Here is a 24,724-nt window from a genome sequence, read left to right on the forward strand (position 1 = left end):
GCGTCATTGTGTCATCGCTTCTCGGCCTTTTGGCTAAGATCAAGTGTACGCCAAATGGATGCACCGAGAGAGGAGATGCAGATGCCGACCATGATGGTGCGGTTGAGAAACACGGTCAGGATACAAGTGAAAGCGGATACGGATATGGAAGTAAAGAGAAGATTTGGATGGGACTTCGTGGTAACCGAGCTCTTGAGGGAAGTTTTTGGAATTTCAGCCTCACTAGTCTTTTGCCTGCAAGACTTTTCTTCTTCTTCTGGGTTTATGGACTTGACCTTTTTCCAGTTAAGGGATTGTGTGTTTTTTTTTGAAGCTTGGGAAAAGAAGAAAGACCATCAGTGTTTGAAAGGCCTGCAAATAATTCCAGCCTTTGCTCAGGACTTTTTACCTTTGACAATCCACGTTTACAACCCTTTTGTGGAGGACAGTGATGTGCTATCTTTTCTGGCTAGATATTGTGAGACAGTCAAAGGAGGTGAGCGTTTGAAAGACCGCTTTGGAATCTGGACTGGCAAGCGGAGGTATCTGGTGAAACTGCGAGTAGACCCAGCAGCTCAGGGAGGCCTTGTGCACCCTCCAGGATCCTTTTTCATCGGGTCAAATAGAGGCTTTCTGCACTACCCAGGGCAGCCACTGTATTGCAGAAGGTGTGGCGCTCAAGGCCATGTGAAGGCGGACTGTGTAGGCCAACGGTGTCGCTTTTGTGAATCGTCTGAGCACGTGGCCTCAAACTGCCCAGACCCTAAAAGATGCAGCTTGTGTGGGGAGAAAGATCATTTGTTCCGGATGTGTCCCAGCAGGCAGAAATCTTACGCCAGCCTGTTCAAAGAAGGGCACGATTTGCAGGAAGATTTTGCTGGCTTACTGGAGAGTGTGCAGGCGGTGATGACCAAACCGGCGTCGAAGGAGCAGGCTGGAGAAACAAGGAATGCAGAGGGGCCGGGAAAGAGCGGGAAGGTGGAGGTGGAACAGCAGACGGCGTCATCGCAAGTGTGGTCTGAATTCGACGTGGCAGAGGTGCTGTGCGGAATCTATGAGACAGACCAGGGGGCAGTGGAGATGGCAAGTGGCGGAGAGAAACAGCTCCCTTCAGGTGATGGTGAGGGCCTACAGCAACAGGACACGCTGAAACTGGGCACGGGTCAAGGATTAAGACGTCGGAGGCCTTTGGAGGACAAGAGTGCAGAGGTCGAGCGAAAGTGCAGCAGGTTCCAGGCCCAAGAGCTGACAGCCAGAAGTGACTGGAGAGAGGATGGAGACGAGATGGACATTGAGATAGAGCTTCCTGAAGGGGAAGGGACATGCGGGAATGAGGGGAGGGTGAGAGTTTTTGAAAAGGTGAAATCTATTTTGGAAAAGAATACAGGGGGGGATGAGGGGGAGAGGGTGGAAGGGGAAGGGGGGGATTGGATTGAGGTATCAGGGGGGAGAGGGAGGGGAAAGAAGCGTTTGGGGAAGATGGACAGTAGGTGAATTTTGGATGTGGTGAAAGTAAGGGTTCCTGTTCTTTTCTTTGCTAAGAGTTTTTTTTATCCATATGGTTTGTTTAAGGAAGGCAACATTTAATGTAAGGGAGGGTGGGGGGACAGCTTTTAGGTGCAGTTTGAAAAGGTCAAAACTGTTTGTGGTTCTATGTATATTTTTTGGGGGGTTTTGTGATATTTCTGTATGCCCGAGATGAGAGGTTTCAGGATAGCTACTCTCAATGTGAGAGGTCTGAAGATGGCAGAGCGAAGGAGAGCCTTTTTTGAGTCTTTAAAGACCTGTTGTTTTGATGTTTTGTTGTTACAAGAATGCCATCTAGAGGGCAGCAGAGACGAAGTTATTTTTTCAGAGGAATGGGAAAGGGGCCCATCAGTGTGGGGGGCGGGAAACGTTAAGGCTGATGGGGTGGGAATACTTTTCAATTCTGAAGAATTTTTAGTTGAAGGGAGTGCAATGGTTGTTCCGGGGAGGGTGTTATACATTGATGTAAGATAGAGAGGGGTGGGTGTTAGAATTATTAATGTTTATGCTCCCAGCAAAAGAGATGAGAGGTTGGGTTTCTTTAATTGTTTGAAAGTTTTATTTTTTACGCATAGGAAGGTTTTTCTTGGGGGGGACTTTAATGTGTCGCTGGATAGAGAACCTAGAGGGGAGTTAGCCAATTTAATTAGAAGTTTTTCGTTTCGTGATTCCTTCAAGGTGGTAGGGGGAGCATCAGAGGGATTTACATGGAGAAACAGTAGAGGAGAAGCTTCCCGCCTGGATTATGTGTTTGTACCTGCGGGAATTGAAATGGGGAAGTTTTTTAGGTTACCGGTCTGGTTGTCGGACCATTGTATGGTAGGGGTGGAGGTGGAAGTGGGGGGGTTTGAGCGGGGAAGAGGGTCCTGGAGGCTGAATAGGTCCTTTTTGCAGGAAGAGATTTTCTGCCAGGTGTTCAGACATCTTTATAGGGCGTGGCAGAATTTGAAGGGGTTGTATGTGTCGCGGGCCTTGTGGTGGGAGGGAGTTAAGGAGAGAATAGGAATTTTCTGTAGGTGGTGGGGGAGGGCTAAAGCGGTGAAAAGGAGAGAGGTAATTAATGGTTGGAATAGGGAAATGCAGTTTCTGTGGAATAATGGAGGGAGTGGGGTAGCAGGGGTAGGAGGCAGGTTCTACGAGTTACAGGGAAAGATAAAGGATTTCTATATGAAAGAGGCGGAAAAGTTTATGTTAGAGATGGGCAGGAGGAGAAGGGTTTTGGAGGAAGGGCCATCAAAATTTTTATTCGCTGCCATAAAGAAAAATCAACAGAAGAGAGGTATAGAGATTTTGAGGACAGAGAATGGGTATACAAAGTCGACGGATGAGATGTTGAGTGTGGTGGAGGGTTTTTATAAGCAGCTTTTTAGTGTTAGAGGTTCTGTAGATTCTTTGGCAGAAGGGTTTTTAAAGTGCTTAAGGAAATCTTTAGAGAGTGAGGAAGCTGATGGTCTGGAAGGGGAAGTTTCTTGGCAAGAAGCAAGAGAGGCGATGGTAACTCTTAAGAAAGGGACGGCTCCAGGTTGTGATGGGTTGCCAATTGAGTTATATTGCTCTTTTTGGCAGAAAATTGGGAAGGACCTGGTGGAGGTGTATAATGAGAGCCTGTCGGCGGGAATGCTTCCCGAGTCAATGAGGACAGGGCATGTCTCCCTTCTGTATAAGAAGGGAGACAAGGAAGATTTGGCAAATTGGAGACCCATCACTTTGCTCAATATAGATTACAAGATTATGGCAAAAGTGATAGCGGTGAGAATGAGGTCGGTGGTAGGGAGGGTAGTGCATCCGGACCAAACCTGCGGGGTGCCTGGGCGGACTAGTAGTTTGAATCTAACGCTGATAAGGGACGCTGTAGGGTGGGCTGAGCAGAGGAATCTTCCGCTAGCTATCTTAAGCCTCGATCAAGAAAAGGCTTTTGATAGAGTCGGGCTTTCTTTTTTGTTCAAAGTTTTGGAGAGGGTAGGATTTGGGGAAGGGATTAGAGCGTGGGTGCGTTTATTGTATGAGGGGGCGGAGAGTAAGGTGAGAGTGAATGGCTTTTTGACGAGGTCAGTAAAACAGTTGGGAGGGGTGAGACAAGGTTGTCCCTTGTCCCCCCTCTTATATATCCTGTTCATAGAGCCTTTGGCAGCCCGTTTAAGAACTTGGCAGAGGTTCAGTGGCTTGCATATGCCAGGCGCGGGAGGTAGGTGCGCAAAAGTGTCGGTGTATGCAGATGACATGACACTGTTCTTGACGACTGAGAGGGATTTTGCGGAATCAACCCAGATCCTTAGGGACTTTGGGGAGGCTACAGGGGCAAAAGTGAACATGTCAAAGTCAGCAGTGATGTTTGTCGGGAAGTGGGCTGGGAAGGAAACCGTCACTGGGGGTTATAGTTTATGTGAAAATGGCCTAAAAATTTTGGGGGTACGGTTTTTTCAGGCAGAATAGTGCCAAGGAGAACTGGAAGGTTTTGGTTGGGAAAATCCGCTCCAAAGTGGGGTTTTGGAGAACAAGAGAACTTTCTCTATCGGGGAGGGCATTGGTGATAAAAGCGGATTTGCTGCCTACAGTTAATTTTTTAGCTTATGTTTTCCCTATTCCTTATAATGAGGGCCGTGAGTTGGATAGTCTGGTGTTTTCTTTTTTGTGGAAGGGTGGGTGTGAGATGGTATCAAGGGCACAGGTGGGGCAAGATGTTAAGCAGGGCGGGAGAGGGGTGCCGTTTTTTAGTTTGTGGGTTGCAGCTATTTTTGTTTCTTTTACGGCACGCCTGATTGTACAGGAGAGGGTTCACAAAGCTTATTATTTTGCAAGGTTCTGGGCAGCCTTCTTACTGAGATCAATGACTACGTGGGACAAGTTGGTTCCATGGTCGATGGATAGGACGGCGGAATACCAATGGCTGGCTAATTTTCTGCACAAACATTCTTGGGGTTTGGAACAGGGAATAGTTTTGAACCATAAAGAATTGTATAGAGGCTTAAGGGAAAGGGAGAGGGGGGAAGAGGGATTAGAAAGACTGCTGCCGGTCAAGGTGAATTGGAAGATGATACAGCCGTCATATATAGATGGGGCGGGCAGGGACCTTCATTGGATGGGGGCCCTGGGGCGCTTGCCTGTAAGAGAAAGGCTGTACCGTCATGGGCAAGGAAGGTCACCTTTATGCCCAAATGAGTGTGGGAAGGAAGAGACAGTTGAACATGTTTTTTGGTCATGTCCAATTGCGTCAGCCTTTTGGAAAGAGGTGAATCAATGGTGGGTGGGATGGAGGGGCCCTATATTGACCAGAAACCTGGTAATTTATGGGGAAGGTTTGGAGAGGCAGAGGGCGGATGTGAGGAAAGGAGTATGGATAATTGTAACCGAAGGAAAGAGATTTGTGTGGAATCATAGGACCTCAATGTTGAGGGTCAAAAAACCAAGGATGGATTCAAAGTTAATTGTATGTTGTGTATTAGCAAGAGTACTAAAATATGTAGACGAAGGAAAAATTAAAAAAGAAATAGAAAGATACCTGAGTAGGAGAGGGAGATAGGATTTAAAAATTGGTTCTATGTGTAAAATGATGGTACATTGAAAAAGTGTGTTGTAAAATCATGTAATATATGTATGTAAAGGATGGATTTCAATAAAAAAAAAAAATAAAAAAAAATCTGTTCTTATCAGTTTAATATCTGATACGTGCCCTACCCGGGCACCATATATTAAATTGCTTTTTGGAGCTGGGAGATGGAATAGGGGCTTGCTCCGTCCACTCCACGCATCGACCCGGTATTGCAGTACTTCTGGGAACGGTGCACCCCCCTAAAGTGTTCAATGAAAGAAATGTTTTGGTGTTATGTGGCTGCAGGTGTTAATGGAAGTAGTGTGTATGGGTGTTGTAGGTGATCATATACTATACTAGTAAAGGTAGAATCGTGGTGTAAAAAAAAAAAACTCTGTTCCTATCCGTTTAATATCTGATTCGTCCACTATCCGGGGACTGCGTATTAAATAGATTTTTGGCTCACGGAGCCGGAGCATGAAAAAACAACAAAAAAGCCAGTCACTGCACATTTTTGATGTCTCTCTTATCTCTTGGAGTCTTTACTAACGAGCTGATGAGTTGAATCAGGGGTGTGTGTGTGTGTGTGTGTGTTTGATTGTCAAACCGTTGGTGAGGATTGCGAAGAGGGACAGGGTGCTTCTGACTGAAGGCCTGGGAATTCATACTTACCTGGCAGGGGAGACACCACGATCAGGAAGGTGGTTCACCCAGGGCGAGGCTCGGCCATTGCACTCCGGTTGTGCTGACCCCTGCGAATTCCCCAAATGTGGGAATCTCGACTGCATAATTTATGGTAGTGGGGGACTGCGTACGCGCTCTCCCCTGGACACACTGGTTAAAAGAGCAGATTGTTAAAGTTCCACTTATGTTTTTCTTCTTCTTCTTCTGATAGTTGATGACCTAGGAAGTCCAGATAATTCTAACTGCAGTGGTTGATCGGGAGATATAAAACAACCTCTGTGAAAGGAGGTTTTTTCTTTTTTGTTTAAATGGATTTGTTTTATTCTTCTTCAAATAATCTCCAATATTTAACAAACGATTTGATTCACAGCAGTTGTCCTGGAGGCAAAGTTGTTCGTACTGAGGAGGTCTATCATGTGGTATGAATACCTTGTGCATGTGTGAAACATCACGTGATATACAGCCGTCTATGGCCGTATTCATGTTGTTGTTTTTTCTGTTTACAGCGCCACCAAGTGGCCAGTCGCCGCATACCTTTTCACGTGACCACAGGCTGAGCCCGTACACAGGTGTACCGAGTTGGGTGTAATCGTCTCATTCCGTTGGAGAGTTATAGCCATTTAAGTAAAGCCCGCCTCGCCAACTCCCAACGTTTTGGCGTCCGGTCGCCAACGCGAATGGAAATTCCGACTTTTTTCACGATCACTGTTGGCAGTCAGACTCCAGAGAATCTTTCTGCACCAGTTTGGGTCAGATTGGGCAAAAAACCTAGGACTAGTGTGCAAAAGTAGGTTTTTCAGAAAATCCAAAATACCCGAAAATCTCGCCAGCGCGACCATCCAATCCGAGGCGTGCGTCTTGTTCGACCCGAGCCAATGATTCCGGTCATGTAAGACACTTGGGTCTGCGACGGACGGTCGAGGAGTTACGAGCCATTTCGTACTTTTGATCGCTGCAGCGCCACCCTGGGGCCGATCGGGGCGAGCCTTGGTGATGTTGTAGACCGGGCGGGTACTAGCATCCGTCAGAGTTTCAAGTCTCTACGACGTACGCTTTGGTCTGCCCGCTCACTTTTTGGGCAGAATGTTGATGATCCAAAATCCCAGGTTGCACTCCAGAGTGTCGGTGTTGTGCACTCTGTTGTGATCCCTTTTCGGTGTGACAACCAATCTGAGCTGAGCTTGTTTGTTGGCGACCTTAGACCCTCTCGCCGCGGCCCAGGTGGTCGTGGCTTTTGCCGGCTCCCCCGCCTCTACGTCATTGTGTCATCGCTTCTCGGCCTTTTAGCTAAGATCAAGTATCTGGTCAGACGGTTGAGACTGCGATCGCCTCTTGGAGGTTCTTGGCTCGAGATCTCCCGGTATCCCGAGCCACACATCTCTTGAGAGGTAGATTGACCCAGCTGATTTTACTCCGTTTCAGTTTTAAGGTAAGACCTGTTTTATCTATTTATTTATTTATCTATTTATTTATTTAAACTTTTATTGGTATTTTAAAGTTTTAGGCTGTCGGTGCCTCCATCATGTCGGCTGCCCGTGCCGGCGTACGGAGGCACCACAGCGTGCGTTTTACATTCAGAGAGGTTGAGGGGAAGCTTCTGGGTATGTCCTGCATGGACTTTTCCAGGAAGCTGATCCAAAAGACCTTACATTTTAAGCCTGATGACTTAAACTGTTTGATGACTCTGCCCCTAAACAAGGGATGATATTTGTGTCTGGCTGGGTAGATTTTGCACTGTTAGAAGTCAGCCTGTCAAAGTGCTAGATGAGGATGGCATTTGGAATTGCTCCTGGCGGATTCCCATCAAACAATGGGAAGATGCTGGGGGCTACCAAGGCCTGAAACATCTGCCTTCCATGATTGTGCTGGGAGAAAACAGAGGCTACATACACTATCAAGGGATGCCCAAGTAGTGTGGGAAATGTGGAAGAGTTGGGCATCTTGCCGAGGCATGCCAAGAATTAGTATGTGGGAAGTGTAAAGAAATTGGTCACAGTTTTGAAAAATGTACCAATGGCAGGCGGTGCAATCTTTGTGGAGAATCAACCCATCTCTACAGAGATTGCCCTAAAAGTTTTGCCAACAAACTTAAAGGACACAAAATGGCCGCCCCACATGTGGAACAAACAAAAGAACAAAGGAAGGAGGAGGCGGTCCCTGAGGTTTTGGCTGGAAATTCTATCTCCCAGCCAGCCTCAGGGAGTGGGCAGGAGGAAGGAAGTGGGGCGGAGTCAAGTTTTAACAGCGAACAGAGTGAGGAAGCCGTTCCCGAAAAAGAGAAAAGTGGAAACAAAATGGAGGAGGAGGAGGATGTAACGGCTTCCTCCCTCTACACCGTATCGGAGGTTAGTGTGGTGGATAGTGGGGATGAAACCGAGGGTTCACTCCCCAATGCTCAAGTGCAGAAAAGGTCTGCGAGATCTCCTCTGCTTCAAACAGAGGAGAAAAGGCTGCGGGCATCGCATCGGCTAGATAGTTCCTCTTCGGTAGATCTAGACCGTATGTGGCCCGCAGAATCTCCCAATGAAGTCTCCTTTTTGCACGTTAAGCTAAGAACATCGTCACCGAAGGAGCCACAAGAGGCTCTCTCTGTGGACTCCGAGGCGGCGAGCATTTGCCCTCCTGATCCCAGTATTTCTGGGTAAAAGGAGAAGCAAGTGCTACATGACATAACATGATTTTAATGTAACTTTCTGCAGTCTTTTGGTTTTATTCTTCTATTAATGCTTGTAATTTTAACCATACTGCTCATGGCACTCACTATCTCTACAATCAATGTGAGAAGTGTGAGGTCTACGTTGCGAGCACAGAGTGTGTTATCCCTTTTAAAATCTTTTAAGTCAGATGTGTTTTTATTGCAAGAATGTGGTTTGCCTTTTTTAACAAATTACAGGAAGTGGGAGGAGATTTGGACCCCAGGATTTTCCATTTGGAGTGGGTCCAATTTTAACAAAAATGACGGTGTTGCTATTTTAATCAAAAATCCCAACCTTTTGGTGAAGGGCAGCACTGTGGTGAGGGACGGGCGGGCAATCTTAGCAAATCTGACTTTTTTAGGTAAGGATCTTAACATTTTAAATATGTATGGTTTTACTGGAATAAATAACAGGTATGAGCTTTTAGAAGACCTGCAACCCCACATGCTAGGCAGGGCTCCCCTAGTGGTAGCAGGGGATTTTAATTGTGTATTATCAAAAAAGGACAGAAGGAGGGTAGGAGAGGATTTTAAGGTCGACAAGACATCGGTTTTCTTACAAAATATAGTCAAAGATTTTAAGTTAGTTGACTGTTTTAAAATAATGCATCAAAGAAAGTAGGGCTTCACCTGGTTCAGTGGTGACGGTGCCAGAGCCTCTCGAATTGACTATGTTTTTACAAGGGACCTCCCGCCGACCGATGCTACATTGACCCCCCTCTTTTTTTCCGACCACATGATGCTGTCTTGCACTCTTTCACTTCCCACGGGTGTGACTGTAGGGGGAGGGCTGTGGAAGCTGAACTGTTCCCTATTAGAGGACGAGGAAGTGGTTAGTGAGTATTGGGAGCAGTTCAGCCAATGGCAGACCCTCCAGGACTTTTACGACTCACGAGCACAGTGGTGGGAGATGGTGAAACAAAGGACAGGACGGTTTTTTAAACAAATTGGAAAGGAAAAAAAGAATAAAGAAAAAAGACGCATGATGGGGTTGCAAAAAAGACTGCAGAGATATTTTAACCTTTTAAACAATGGATTGGATTTTACAAATGAAATAAAAGAAGTAAAGAAAGAAATGTCAGACCTGTCTGAAACAAAGAGCAAAGGTGTTATTTTAAGATGTAGAGAAAGGGAGTTAGAAGAAGGAGAGAAGTGTACCAGGTATTTTTTTAAAAAGACAATAGCTCGGGGAGGGTAGATCAATACTTTAAAAACTTTTAGAGGGGGGGAAGTAAATACAACTGATCTGATTTTAGGGGAAATTGAAAGTTTTTACAGTAATTTATACAGCACTAAAGAGGTACACAATGGCATCTTAGAGGAAGTTTTAGGGTTTTTAGATAAAAAAAAGTTAAGAGTCCAGATGTGCTTTTATCCCAGGATTTTACTCTTTTAGAAATGGAAAAAGCTTTAAAGGGTTTTAAGAAGGGGAAGTCCCCGGGCATGGACGGACTCCCCTTTGAGTTTTATCTGACTTTCTGGGATATTTTAGCACACGACTTACTTACAGTTTTTAAAGAATTTGAGACTCTTGACAGACTTCCAGACAGCTTTAGAGTAGGGATAGTTACATTACTGTACAAAAAAGGAGACAAGACTGACTTGAGAAACTGGCGACCAATCACTCTATTAAATTATGATTGTAAACTTTTTAGTAAGATTTTAGCTACACGCATGTCGACTGTTTTAGAGGACGTAATCCACCTGGATCAAGCTTGCGCGGTGCCCGGCAGGATGATCACGGACAGCCTGGTACTGATCAGAGACGCCATCTGTTTTGCGAGAGATAGAAACATTCGGCTAGTAGTCCTAAATTTAGATTTTGAAAAAGCTTTTGACCGCGTCTCGCACCAGTACCTGCTTCAGGTACTGGGAAAAATGGGCTTTCCTGGGAGGTTAATAGCCTGGGTGGGATTGCTGTACAAGGATCTGTCTAGCAGAATTTTGGTTAATGGGCATTTATCCAAAGCTGTAAAACTCCACAGCGGCGTCCGTCAGGGGTGTCCTTTATCTCCTCTTCTGTATGTGGCTTGTATTGAGCCACTGGCACAAATCTTGAGAAGGGATAAATGGATTAAAGGACTAGACATCCCAGGAACTGGTGGACTGACGGCGACCTGTGTTTTATATATGGATGACGTGACTCTTTTAACGACTGACTTTTTATCAGTACGAAGAGCAATGGACTTGACTGACTGGTACGGTCGGGTCTCAGGCGCCAAGCTTAACAGGAGTAAGTCCGAGGCCCTGCTCTTCGGGCCGTGGGGCGACGTGGACACAGGAGGACTAGATTTGGACTTTAAAGAAAATGATTTGAAAATTTTAGGAGTAAAATTTGACAGGGAGGGTGGAGGACAAGGAAACTGGACTGACATGTTAGGGAAAGTCAGACAAAGACTGGGCTTTTGGGGACTAAGACAACTGACGCTAGAAGGCAAGATTTTAATTTTTAAAGCAGTGATTTTACCACTAATGTTACTTGTCTGTTCTGTTTTTAGTCCCCCAAGACGATTCCTGGCCAAGTTGGAGAGGGAGGTATTTTATTTCCTGTGGGGGTCGTAGTGGGAACGACTTAAGAGGGAGGTCGTCAAAAAGAAAAAAGAGAATGGCGGGAAAGGCCTCCCAGACCCCCACCTGTTTTTAGGCAGCCGCTTTGCCGCCCTCCACATCCAGTACGCACTGACCCCATCCAGAGAACACAAGACAGCAGCCATGACCCGATTCTGGATGGGGTCATACCTAAGAAGTTTGAAAATTTTACCCATTGATCTTAAAAGTCCAGTGTCTTTTAATTTGTCAAAAGAGCATAGTTTTATTAAGAAATTTTTAAAGAAATATCTCTTAGAGACAAATGATGCCACGATTTTAACTAACCATAAGTCTCTCATCTCTCTTGTGCAGGATCGGGAATCGGTGAGTCCGGTTCCAGGCCTCACACTAGGTGAGGCCAAAGACGTTTGGAGGAACGCAGCCCACCCAGCTCTCCAGAACAGGCTTAAGGACTTATCGTGGATGGTGGCCCATGAGATCCTCCCGGTCAGGGCGGTCATGCACTCCAGAGGCATGGCCAAAAACTCCATCTGCCCACGGTCCGGATGTGGTTCCCCGGAGACAGTCTACCATCTGCTCTGGGAGTGCGGTGCTGCGCGGGACCTGTGGGCCAAGACCAGCCCCCTGGTTTTCCCGTGCCTGCCAGCGGGTCGGGCCCAGATGGAACACAGGTTTGCCATCCTGGGGGTGGGTCAGGGCTTGAAGGAGCTAACATCAAAGCAATTCACCTCGCTCTGGCTCACCCTCAACCACATCAAGGATGCCATCTGGGCCACCAGAAACCTGCTGGTGGGGAAACGCGTTACGGTGCTCCTCCACGCGTGCGAGCAAATAGTTAGATCTACGCTGCAGGAGGCACCGGACGTCGTCATTCGGATGGGGGGGCTGGGGTCACACCAAGAGGTCCCGGCCACCACCGACCCTGGCCGCCCGTAGATGCACCCTCACCACACCGGCTACGGGAACAGCGGGCCAGCGGGCCGGAGGAGAGGGGATCTCCGCTGGGCACTGGAAGCGAGGAGTCTGGGGCCTGTTCTGGAGACCTGGAGTGAATGGACAATCTTGATAGGGACTCACCCGCGATCCTGTACAAGAGATGTTTTATTTGGCATATTTTATTGTTTTATATTTGTTTTCCTATTTATTTTAATCCATTTTACCTTTCCTTTAAAACAACACACATGTCAACATACATGGACTTTTACACAACACATCAACATAACTGATTTTTAATTGTAAATTATGTCCTTTTTGTTGTTTTAAGATATGTGTAAAAAATGTTTACACGATTTTTTATGGGAAAAAAAAAGGGAAAGTGAAAGAATGGAATGAAAACAATGTGACAAACTTTTTTCGAAAGAAAGAAAAAATCTGTTCTTATCAGTTTAATATCTGATACGTGCCCTACCCGGGCACCATATATTAAATTGCTTTTTGGAGCTGGGAGATGGAATAGGGGCTTGCTCCGTCCACTCCACGCATCGACCCGGTATTGCAGTACTTCTGGGAACGGTGCACCCCCCTAAAGTGTTCAATGAAAGAAATGTTTTGGTGTTATGTGGCAGCAGGTGTTAATGGAAGTAGTGTGTATTGTCGTGTATGGGTGTTGTAGGTGATCATATACTATACTAGTAAAGGTAGAATCGTGGTGTAAAAAAATAAAACTCTGTTCCTATCCGTTTAATATCTGATTCGTCCACTATCCGGGGACTGCGTATTAAATAGATTTTTGGCTCACGGAGCCGGAGCATGAAAAAACAACAAAAAAGCCCGTCACTGCACATTTTTGATGTCTCTCTTATCTCTTGGAGTCTTTACTAACGAGCTGATGAGTTGAATCAGGGGTGTGTGTGTGTGTGTGTGTGTGTGTGTGTGTGTGTTTGATTGTCAAACCGTTGGTGAGGATTGCGAAGAGGGACAGGGTGCTTCTGACTGAAGGCCTGGGAATTCATACTTACCTGGCAGGGGAGACACCATGATCAGGAAGACGGTTCACCCAGGGCGAGGCTCGGCCATTGCACTCCGGTTGTGCTGACCCCTGCGAATTCCCCAAATGTGGGAATCTCGACTGCATAATTTATGGTAGTGGGGGACTGCGTACGCGCTCTCCCCTGGACACACTGGTTAAAAGAGCAGATTGTTAAAGTTCCACTTATGTTTTTCTTCTTCTTCTTCTGATAGTTGATGACCTAGGAAGTCCAGATAATTTTAACTGCAGTGGTTGATCGGGAGATATAAAACAACCTCTGTGAAAGGAGGTTTTTTATTTTTTGTTTAAATGGATTTGTTTTATTCTTCTTCAAATAATCTCCAATATTTAACAAACAATTTGATTCACAGCAGTTGTCCTGGAGGCAAAGTTGTTCGTAATGAGGAGGTCTATCATGTGGTATGAATACCTTGTGCATGTGTGAAACATCATGTGATATACAGCCGTCTATGGCCGTATTCATGTTGTTGTTTTTTCTGTTTACAGCGCCACCAAGTGGCCAGTCGCCGCATCCCTTTTCACGTGACCACAGGCTGAGCCCGTACACAGGTGTACCGAGTTGGGTGTAATTGTCTCATTCCGTTGGAGAGTTATAGCCATTTAAGTAAAGCCCGCCTCGCCAACTCCCAACGTTTTGGCGTCCGGTCGCCAACGCGAATGGAAATTCCGACTTTTTTCACGATCACTGTTGGCAGTCAGACTCCAGAGAATCTTTCTGCACCGGTTTGGGTAAGATCGGGCAAAAAACCTAGGAGTAGGTTTTTCAGAAAATCCAAAATACCCGAAAATCTCGCCAGCGCGACCATCCAATCCGAGGCGTGCGTCTTGTTCGGCCCGAGCCAAGGATTCCGGTCATGTAAGACACTTGGGTCTGCGACGGACGGTCGAGGAGTTACGAGCCATTTCGTACTTTTGATCGCTGCAGCGCCACCCTGGGGCCGATCGGGGCGAGCCTTGGTGATGTTGTAGACCGGGCGGGTACTAGCATCCGTCAGAGTTTCAAGTCTCTACGACGTATGCTTTGGTCTGCCCGCTCACTTTTAGGGCAGAATGTTGATGATCCAAAATCCCAGGTTGCACTCCAGAGTGTCGTGTTGTGCACTCTGTTGTGATCCATTTTCGGTGTGACAACCAATCTGAGCTGAGCTTGTTTGTTGGCGACCTTAGACCCTCTCGCCGCGGCCCAGGTGGGCGTGGCTTTTGCCGGCTCCCCTGCCTCTGCGTCATTGTGTCATCGCTTCTCGGCCTTTTGGCTAAGATCAAGTGGTTGTCTTTTTGATCTTTGGAGAAGGATGATGGCAGGTGCAGCTGCGCCTTCAGTCCCAAGGGCGGGTCTGAGAAACACTTTGCGTTTCCAAATGAAGGAGCCTGTGATGGAAATGATGGAAAGAGAAGTGTTTGCACGGGTTATACTTTTGGACAAGATGAAGTTGAAAGTGGAGGATGTGTACTGCTTGCAGACCAACAGAATGGAAAAATGCTTTGATGTAACGCTGAGTACTGTGGAATTGTACAAAGATGTGATGGATAAGGTTGGAAAGAGTGGCAAAGAAGGTATCATGGGGAAATTCAATGTGGTAAGCCTTGACAGACCCAATTTTAGAGTCATCACTTTGCACATGTTCAATCCATACGTTACTGATGAAGCTCTGATGACGTTCCTTGCTAATTATGCTGAAGTCCTCACACCTGCAAGATATTTAAAAGATGGTGTTGGTTTATGGACTGGGAAAAGACAATTCCAAGTTCTTTTAAGAACTGACGAGAGTGGTTTTGAGGGGTTGATGCACCCTCCTGCATATTTCAACATTGGGGCTGATAAAGGTTTTCTGTTCTACTCTCGGCAGCCCCCTTTCTGTAGGAGGTGTAGACGGTACGGGCACGTTGATGGCAGGTGTGGTGAAGAAAGATGTCGGCGGTGTTCCAAGCTAGGTCACACGGCAAAAGATTGCAGCGTTCCTAAGACTTGCCACAGCTGCGGCTCATTAGACCACTTGATGAAGGATTGTAAGGTGGGTTGGAGGCAGCATGGCAGAGGATGGGGTGTGGAAGAAACAGAGAGACAGATGGAGGAGGTTGGCCAACAAGATGTCATGGTGCAACATGCAAAGGAGAAGATGGCAGTTGTGGAGGGAAAGGAGGGGGCCAAAGCGGCGGAGGAAGGTAATGCGACTGAGGAAGTGGAAGATGTGATGGTTGCTTTCTTGGAGGCATTGGATGGGAAACATTTCAGAGTCACAGAGCAGCGCCCAAATGACATGGAAAGCGTGATGGAGGTGGAGGGACAAGGCCTCCTAGAGGGATCGAGAGGTGAAGAAAGTCAGCTGGTTAGGAAGGCAGAAAAGATAAAGGAGAGACCTGGCAAGAGGGCGAGAGCTGAAAAGATGTTAAAGTTAAGCTTTTCAGAGGATACCTCGTCCACAGACAGTCAAGAGGGGCTTGAGATGGACAATGCTAGGCCCTTATTTCTGCTGACAGAGGGGAATGTTAGCAGCGATGATGAGGATCAGATGGATGATTCAGTGGGCCTTAGCGAGGTTCCTACTCGCTGGTCAGATTTGGTGGTCAGTGACACTGGGTCCACAAGTGTGGAGGGACAAGAGACAAAGGGGACTCCACTGGCAGAATAAATGTTCTGCAGTGATGAATTGACTGTGGGGTCCATAAATGTTAGAGGTATTAGGGACACAGTGAAGCGTAAAGCTGTTTTTTCTTTTTTAGGGAATTATAGGTGTAATGTGTTTTTTTTACAAGAAGTTCATTTAAAGAGTCTAGAGGATTCTAGGAAATTTACAAAAGAGTGGGGGAGAGGTGGAGCAGTATGGAGTGTGGGTGGGGTTTATTCTTCAGGGGTGGGGATTTTGTTTTGGGATAAAGAGATTGAAGTCATAAATCATTTCATTGTTTCTCCGGGGAGGGTGATTGGGGCTGATGTAAAGTGGAGGGGGGGAGAATATAGATTGCTTTCAGTTTACGCTCCTCAAACTGTTGATGAGAGAAGGGAGATGTTTGAAATGTTGTTAACAGTTTGTGCCACCAATAAGCAAATTATAATGGGAGGGGATTTTAATTTGCAATTGAAAGATATAGAGGACAGTAGTCTGTCGGTGTTGGAAGGGGTTCTGCAAGGGCATGGGTTGGTAGATGGGGGCCAAGGGGTTAATCCAAAGGTTTGTGTAACAACGTGGAGGAACTCTAGAGGGGCGGAGAAAAGGTTAGATTATGTTTTTTTTTCTAAGACTTTTGTTTTGGAAAGGGGTGGAGTAAGGCCTGTGTTTTTTTCTGATCATGAAATGGTTTGGTTTGTAGTTAAAGGGAATAATTTAAGGTTTGGTAAGGGGTACTGGAGGATGAATATTGAGGTATTGAATGAGAAACAATTTTGTGATGAGTATGTATTCTTTTTTAGGGGGTTGGAGGGGTTAAAGGTCCTGTATAGCGATGTCGGGGGATGGTGGGAAATGGTTAAGAGCCGCTCAAAGGAGTGGATTGTTAAATACTGTAAAAGAAGGATGAGGAAGATTTGGAGACAGGCAGGTGCTTTGCAAAGAGATTTAGAGTTGAAGTTTGAAGAGTACAATGTTGGGGGTACTTTTGACTGGGACGTGGTTCATTCCCTGAAGAGACAGATAAGGTTGGTTTATGAAGACCAAGCTAAAAGGTTTTTGTTTAAAAGAAGACAGGAGACTCGTGAGAACGGGGAAAGTTGTAATGCAGCCCTTTTTAGATCTGTGAGGGATCGTAAAGAGAAGCAAGCAATTGTTGAGTTAAAAGATAAGGAGGGAGTGATTTTGACAAAAACAGAGGAAATAAGTGAATATGTAGAAGAGCATTTCAAACAGTTTTTTAGTGAAAGAAATATAGTTGTAGAGAAAAGTGAAATGTTTGTTAATTTTCTGGCAAATACAGTTCCGGAGGATGTAAAGGAAGAGTTGAGCTCCCCTATAACAATCGAAGAGGTCCAGGGAGTATTGAAGCGGATGGGTAAAGGTAAAGTACCAGGGGTTGATGGCTTACCGGTTGAATTTTATGTCAGATTTTTCAATGTATTAGGCCCTTATTTGGTGGAGATGGTTAGGGAGGTGTTGGAGAACAAAAAAATAAAGGGCTCAATGTCAACCGGGGTTATGACCCTTCTTTATAAAAAAGGTGAAAGGGCAGATATTGCTAATTACAGGCCGCTTACAATGCTAACTGTGGACTACAAGATCATAGCAAAACTTTTGGCAGACAGACTGAAGAAAGCCCTACCTCATGTAGTGCATGTTGATCAAACATGTGGGGTAGTGGGTCGCAGTACTAAATGGAACTTACAGCTTATTAGGGATGCCATTGCGTGGGCTGAAGATAGGGACCTTCCATTGATGGTGGTCAGTCTAGATCAAGCTAAAGCCTTTGATAGGGTAAATAGATGGTTTATGTTCAAGGTTATGGAGAGGATGGGGTTTGGGGAAGTCTTCATAGGATGGATTGGAACGCTGTATAAAGAAGCTAGTTGTTTGGTCCAGGTGAATGGGAGGTTAGGCCAGGGTTTTGAGATAAAGGAGGGTGTGAGGCAGGGGTGTCCTCTCTCACCATTACTCTTTATTCTTTATATGGAGCCGGTGGCAGAGGCAATCAGAATAGATGGTAGGATAAAGGGCTTGACGATACCTGGCGGCAAGGGTACTGTAGTTAAGTTATCACAGTATGCGGACGACACTACGTTGCTGTTGGAGTCAGATAAGTGTCTCGAAAGAGCTTTGTACTTATTTGGGGAGTTTTCTTTAGCGTCCGGGGGTTGTTTAAACATTTCAAAGTCATCTGTCAAGTTCTTTGGAAGGTTTAAACAGAGACGAGATGGAATTGGTGGTCTGCAGGTGTGTGAGGGCCCTGTTAAAATTTTGGGCATAAGTTTTCAGAATGAAGGGTCAGCAACTTTGAACTGGATTGGCCGTATTGCATCAGCACAGATGAGGCTGGCTAGATGGAAGGGGCGGAGGTTGACATTGATGGGGAAGGTTTTGATACTGAAGATGGATATGTTGCCAGTGTTTCAGTATTTAGCTTACATTTATCCTTTACCAGCATGTATGAGGAAGGTGGTAATGAGGTTGCTATTTAATTTTGTTTGGGGTGGGAGGTATGAATACGTGAAGAGGTCTGAAATGTTCAACCCTGTTAGCAAAGGAGGACGGGATGTGCCTCATATACCTTTAAAACTTGATTGCTTGTTTGTGTCTTCCATTCTAGCACAGTTAGCTGAGCCATTGAAGCATCCATCATGTTTTTTTCTTAGGTTGTTTTTCTCTTATCAGGCGAGGCATGTAATGAGGTGGTCCAACGATGGTCCAAGAGCAGAGGTGCAGCCTTGGCACTACAAGCATGCCGCTAGATGGATGAGTAAATATCCTGAGAGTAAGGAGGTGGAAGTTTGTTTGGAGCAGAGGAAGTTGTATGGGATGGTAAGAGAAAGGGTGTCCAGTGTAGTTCAGGTTGGGGTTCCGCAGTTGGTGTGGATGAATATTCAGCCAAAAAACCTTGAGAATAGTTTAAAAGATCTTAATTGGTTATGTTTTTTGAGGCGTCTACCAGTGAAAGAGATTATGTACAGGCATGGGTCAGCTAAGGATGGAAGTTGTCCCAGAGAGGGGTGTTCTGGGGAAGAGACTATCAGGCACACATTTTGGGAGTGTGCCTTTGCTCAGAGAGTGTGGACAAAGGGTGAGAGGTTATTAAGAATGATTTCAGGTAGCTTTAAGGTTTCTAGTGAGAATATAATGGAGGGCATTAGGTGCAAGAGGGGTGAAGGGAAAGATATATTTTTGCTTTGGTTAATAATGAGTTTGATAAAGAAAGGAATGTGGGAGGAAAGGAAATGTATAAGTAGGGGGAAGGGGAAAAATTCGGCAGAGGGAGTAAAACGGGGTGTGGAGGCTGAATTAAGGGGAAGGATTAGGTGGGATAGTCAAAGGTGGGGGAAACATGCTGCTAGAGAAAGGTGGAAAAATTTGTTTGAATTGTAATATGATGGATATATGTAGAATGTATGAGAAATAATATTTAAAAAAAAATAATAATAAAAAAATCTGTTCTTATCAGTTTAATATCTGATACGTGCCCTACCCGGGCACCATATATTAAATTGCTTTTTGGAGCTGGGAGATGGAATAGGGGCTTGCTCCGTCCACTCCACGCATCGACCCGGTATTGCAGTACTTCTGGGAACGGTGCATCCCCCTAAAGTGTTCAATGAATGAAATGTTTTGGTGTTATGTGGCAGCAGGTGTTAATGGAAGTAGTGTGTATTGTCGTGTATGGGTGTTGTAGGTGATCATATACCATACTAGTAAAGGTAGAATCGTGGTGTAAAAAAAAAAAACTCTGTTCCTATCCGTTTAATATCTGATTCGTCCACTATCCGGGGACTGCGTATTAAATAGATTTTTGGCTCACGGAGCCGGAGCATGAAAAAACAACAAAAAAGCCCGCCACTGCACATTTTTGATGTCTCTCTTATCTCTTGGAGTCTTTACTAACGAGCTGATGAGTTGAATCAGGGGTGTGTGTGTGTTTGATTGTCAAACCGTTGGTGAGGATTGCGAAGAGGGACAGGGTGCTTCTGACTGAAGGCCTGGGAATTCATACTTACCTGGAAGGGGAGACACCATGATCAGGAAGGTGGTTCACCCAGGGCGAGGCTCGGTCATTGCACTCCGGTTGTGCTGACCCCTGCGAATTCCCCAAATGTGGGAATCTCGACTGCATAAGTTATGGTAGTGGGGGACTGCGTTCGCGCTCTCCCCTGGACACACTGGTTAAAAGAGCAGATTGTTAAAGTTCCACTTATGTTTTTCTTCTTCTTCTTCTGATAGTTGATGACCTAGGAAGTCCAGATAATTTTAACTGCAGTGGTTGATCGGGAGATATAAAACAACCTCTGTGAAAGGAGGTTTTTTCTTTTTTGTTTAAATGGATTTGTTTTATTCTTCTTCAAATAATCTCCAATATTTAACAAACGATTTGATTCACAGCAGTTGTCCTGGAGGCAAAGTTGTTCGTAATGAGGAGGTCTATCATGTGGTATGAATACCTTGTGCATGTGTGAAACATCACGTGATATACAGCCGTCTATGGCCGTATTCATGTTGTTGTTTTTTCTGTTTACAGCGCCACCAAGTGGCCAGTCGCCGCATCCCTTTTCACGTGACCACAGGCTGAGCCCGTACACAGGTGTACCGAGTTGGGTGTAATTGTCTCATTCCGTTGGCGAGTTATAGCCATTTAAGTAAAGCCCGCCTCGCCAACTCCCAACGTTTTGGCGTCCGGTCGCCAACGCGAATGGAAATTCCGACTTTTTTCATGATCACTGTTGGCAGTCAGACTCCAGAGAATCTTTCTGCACCGGTTTGGGTCAGATCGGGCAAAAAACCTAGGACTAGTGTGCAAAAGTAGGTTTTTCAGAAAATCCAAAATACCCGAAAATCTCGCCAGCGCGACCATCCAATCCGAGGCGTGCGTCTTGTTCGGCCCGAGCCAAGGATTCCGGTCATGTAAGACACTTGGGTCTGCGACGGACGGTCGAGGAGTTACGAGCCATTTCGTACTTTTGATCGCTGCAGCGCCACCCTGGGGCCGATCGGGGCGAGCCTTGGTAATGTTGTAGACCGGGCGGGTACTACCATCCGTCAGAGTTTCAAGTCTCTACGACGTACGCTTTGGTCTGCCCGCTCACTTTTAGGGCAGAATGTTGATGATCCAAAATCCCAGGTTACACTCCAGAGTGTCGTGTTGTGCACTCTGTTGTGATCCATTTTCGGTGTGACAACCAATCTGAGCTGAGATTCTTGTTTGTTGGCGACCTTAGACCCTCTCACCGCGGCCCAGGTGGGCGTGGCTTTTGCCGGCTCTCCCGCCTCTGCGTCATTGTGTCATCGCTTCTCGGCCTTTTGGCTAAGATCACGTGGTCTGGTCAGACGTCTGAGACAGCGATCGCCTCTTGTGGGACCTTGGTCTCGTGTGTTGCTTGTCACACGGGACACACACCCTTCAGGAGGTACATTGACAAGCGGCTTTTAGGTGACGACTCGTTCTATGAGGAATCTTCTTGTTTTAAGGTAAGCAGGTTTAAATTTTTTTTTTTTTTATATTTATTGTTGGGTTTTAGCCGCAGCAGGCTTGTGGTGCCTTCAACATGTCGGCTGCTCGTGCCGGCGTGAGAAGGCACCACAGCGTGCGTTTTAACTTCAAGACAAAAGAGGATGGTACTCTCCTGAATTGTTCTAGGTTGGACTTTTCACGGAAGTACATCCAACAGACTCTAGGTTTTAAAGCAACTGATATAAACTGTTTGTTGACTCTGCCCCAAAATCGTGGTTTTGATGTAAGTTTTGCATCCACTGCTCTGCTGAATACTTTCTGGTTTCGTTTTGAAACATGCAAAGCCAATTTCTCCATGTTCACAGTGGAAAAACTGACTGATAATTCACTGAAAGTTGTTATTGTCAGGATGTTTAATGAAACTGTTAGTGGAGAGGATATTGTAGTATGGTTGGCAAGATATTGCTCTATTCGCGGACAACCAGTCAAGGTTTTAGACGAAGACGGTATCTGGAGCTGTGCGTGGAGAGTGCCCATCCAACAATGGGCAGATCCCAACAGCTACCATAGCCTGAGTCAAATACCATCAATGATTGTGTTGGGGGAGAATAGAGGCTACATTCACTATCAAGGGATGCCCAAGCTATGCCGCAAGTGTGGTAAACTTGGACATCTCGCCGAGGCATGTCAGGAAATAATTGTAGAAAGTGTAGAGAGATTGGGCACACTTTTGAAGAGTGCCAAAATGGCAGAAAGTGCAACCTCTGTGGGGAGTCATCCCATCTCTACAGAGATTGCCCAAAAAGTTTTGCCAACAAACTCAAAGGCAACAAAATGGCCGCCCCACAAGCAGAGCAAAGAAAAGAACAAAGGGAGGAGGAGGTAATCCCTGAGGTTTTGGTGGGAAATTCAAATCCCCAGCCAGCCTCAGGGATTGGACAGGAAGGAGGAAGTGGGGCGGCCACAGGGGCGGAGTCAGTTCCAGCAGTTGGTCAGGGGGAGGAAGCCAATCCTCAAAATGATAATGGAAAAGAAGAGGTGGAGGATCAAGAGGAGGAAACGGCTTCCTCCCTAGTAACCGTGTCTGAGGCTAGTGTGTTGACTAGTGGGAGTGGAACAGATTGTTCTCTCCCAAATGCTCAAGTGCAGAAAAGAACTGCGAGATCTCCTCTGGTTCAAACAGAGGAGAAAAAGCTGCGAGTAGCGCATCGGCTAGATAGTTCCCCCATGGAAGATCTAGACCGTATGTGGCCCGCAGAATCTCCTAATAAAGTCTCTTTTCTGCATTTTAAGCTAAGAACATCGTCGCCAAAGGAGTCGCAAGAGTTTCTCTCTGTGAGCCCTGAGGCGTCGAGCACTTGCCCCCTTGATCCCAGGTTTTCTGGGGAAAAGGAAAGGCAAGTGCAACAAGAAATAACCTGATTTTAATTATGTCTCTGTAGTCCTTTTGTTGCTTTTAAATGTCTCATACCTTTTTAACCATACTGCTCATGGCTCTCACTATCTCCACAATCAATGTGAGAAGTGTGAGGATCAAAATACGAGCACAAAGCGTCCTGTCCTTTTTAAAAACTTTTAAGTCAGATGTGTTTTTATTACAAGAATGTGGTCTGCCTTTTTTAACAAATTACAGGACGTGGGAGGAGATTTGGACCCCAGGAGTTTTCGTTTGGAGTGGGTCCAATTTTACCAAAAATGACGGTGTTGCTATTTTAATCCAAAATCCCAATATCTTGGTGAAGGGCAGCACTGTGGTGAGGGACGGGCGGGCAATTTTAGCTAATCTGACTTTTTTAGGTAAGGATTTTAACATTTTAAATGTGTATGGTTTTACAGATAAAAACAACAGGTTTGAGCTTTTAGAAGACCTGCAGCCCCACATGTTAGGTAGGGCTCCCCTAGTGGTAGCAGGGGATTTTAATTGTGTTTTAACCAAGAAAGACAGGAAGAGGACAGAGGATTTTAAAGTTGACAAAACATCGGTTTTATTGCAGGATTTAGTCAGAGATTTTAAATTAGTAGACTGTTTTAAAGCAATGCATCAGAGAGAGGAGGGCTTCACCTGGTTCAGTGGTGACGGCGCCAGAGCCTCTCGCATTGACTACTTTTTTACACGGGACTGCCTGCCAACCGATGCAACATTAACCCCCCTCTTTTTTTCAGATCACACAATGCTGTCATGCACCCTTTCACTGCCCACCGGTGTGACTGCAGGGGAGGGCTGTGGAAGCTGAACTGCTCCCTTTTGGAAGATAAAGACATAGTTAGTGAGTATAGGGAGCAGTTCAGCCAATGGCAGACCCTCCAAGACTTTTACGACTCACGTGCACAGTGGTGGGAGATGGTAAAAGAACGGACGAGACAATTTTTTAGAAAGATAGGGAAAATCAAAAAGAACAGATTAAATCGACGCATGATGGGGCTGCAAAAACGACTAGAGAGATATTTTAATCTTTTAAACGATGGGATCGATTTTAGTGAAGAAATTAAAAAATAAAGCAAGAAATGTCAGTTTTATCCGAAATTCAAAGCAAAGGTGTCATTTTAAGGAGCAGGGAGAGGGAGATTGAGGAAGGTGAAAGGTGTACCAGGTATTTCTTTTAAAAAATTATTTCACGGGGTGGGGCAATCACTGCTTTGAAAAGTGGAGGGAGGGAGGTTTACACCACAAAATAAATTTTAAAGGAAACTAAAGTATTTTATGAAAACCTATACAGCACCAAAGAAGTTCACATAGACACGTTAAGGGAAGTTTAGAAAAGAAAGTTGATGGCGAATGTACAATTTTATCTCAAGATTTCAACATTTTAGAAATTCACAAAGCTCTTAAAAGTTTTAAACGAGGAAAGTCCCCTGGCACAGATGGACTTCCTCTGGAGTTTTATTTGACTTTTTGGGATATTTTAGCTTTTGACTTACTGACTGTTTTTAAAGAATTTTAGACTCTTGAAAGACTTCCTGACAGCTTTAGAATAGGGATAGTTTCACTTCTACATAAGAAAGGGGACAAGACGGACTTCCGGAACTGGCGACCCATTACGCTTTTAAACGTTGACTGTAAACTTTTTAGCAAAATTTTAGCCACACGCATGTCAACAGTTTTAGAGGACGTAATCCACCCGGATCAGCATGCGCTGTGCCAGGAAGCAAGATCACGAACAGCCTGGTGCTGATCAGAGATGCCATCTGTTATGCGAGAGACAGAAACCTTCGGCTAGTAGTCCTAAATTTAGACTTTGAAAAAGCATTCGACCGCATCTCGCACCAGTTCCTTTTTAAGGTACTGGGTAAAATGGGGTTTCCAGGGCGGTTCATAGCCTGGGTGGGACTGCTGTACAACAGTCTGGTCAGCAGAATTGTAGTTAACGGGCATTTATCCAAAGCTGTCAATATCCACAGCGGCGTCCGTCAAGGTGGTCCCTTATCTCCCCTCCTGTATGTGACTTGCTTAGAGCCACTGGCACAAATCTTGAGAAGGGACAAATGGATTAAAGGACTAGGCATTCCAGGGACTAGTGGACTGACGGCAACCTGCGTTTTATATATGGACGACGTGACCCTTTTAGCAACGGACGTTTTATCGGTACGAAGAGCAATGGACTTGACTGACTGGTACGGTCGGGCCTCAGGCGCCAAGCTCAATAGGAGCAAGTCTGAGGCCCAGCTCTTCGGGCCGTGGGGGAACGTTGAC

The 24,724-nt window shown here is 45.7% G+C and overlaps 5 non-coding genes and 1 pseudogene across 5 annotated transcripts; all 6 read left to right on the forward strand.

Moving 5' to 3' along the window:
• The first annotated feature begins 5,109 nt into the window (after positions 1–5,109).
• Positions 5,110–5,296, forward strand: LOC130104293 (U2 spliceosomal RNA). The gene has a single exon (XR_008809479.1). It is a non-coding gene; the product is annotated as a U2 spliceosomal RNA (small nuclear RNA).
• A 403-nt stretch (positions 5,297–5,699) lies between these two features.
• Positions 5,700–5,863, forward strand: LOC130104256 (U1 spliceosomal RNA). The gene has a single exon (XR_008809465.1). It is a non-coding gene; the product is annotated as a U1 spliceosomal RNA (small nuclear RNA).
• A 6,445-nt stretch (positions 5,864–12,308) lies between these two features.
• LOC130104283 (U2 spliceosomal RNA) lies at positions 12,309–12,487 on the forward strand (annotated as a pseudogene).
• Positions 12,488–12,914: 427 nt separating this feature from the next.
• Positions 12,915–13,078, forward strand: LOC130104252 (U1 spliceosomal RNA). Its single transcript, XR_008809462.1, has one exon. It is a non-coding gene; the product is annotated as a U1 spliceosomal RNA (small nuclear RNA).
• A 5,911-nt stretch (positions 13,079–18,989) lies between these two features.
• LOC130104287 (U2 spliceosomal RNA) lies at positions 18,990–19,174 on the forward strand. The gene has a single exon (XR_008809475.1). It is a non-coding gene; the product is annotated as a U2 spliceosomal RNA (small nuclear RNA).
• Positions 19,175–19,577: 403 nt separating this feature from the next.
• On the forward strand, positions 19,578–19,741 carry LOC130104254 (U1 spliceosomal RNA). The gene has a single exon (XR_008809464.1). It is a non-coding gene; the product is annotated as a U1 spliceosomal RNA (small nuclear RNA).
• The last annotated feature ends 4,983 nt before the right edge of the window (positions 19,742–24,724 follow it).

Source organism: Rhinichthys klamathensis, unplaced genomic scaffold (genome assembly GCF_029890125.1).
Source record: "Rhinichthys klamathensis goyatoka isolate OS25496 unplaced genomic scaffold, OSU_Roscu_1.1 h1tg000306l_1, whole genome shotgun sequence".
Lineage (NCBI taxonomy): Eukaryota > Metazoa > Chordata > Actinopteri > Cypriniformes > Leuciscidae > Rhinichthys > Rhinichthys klamathensis.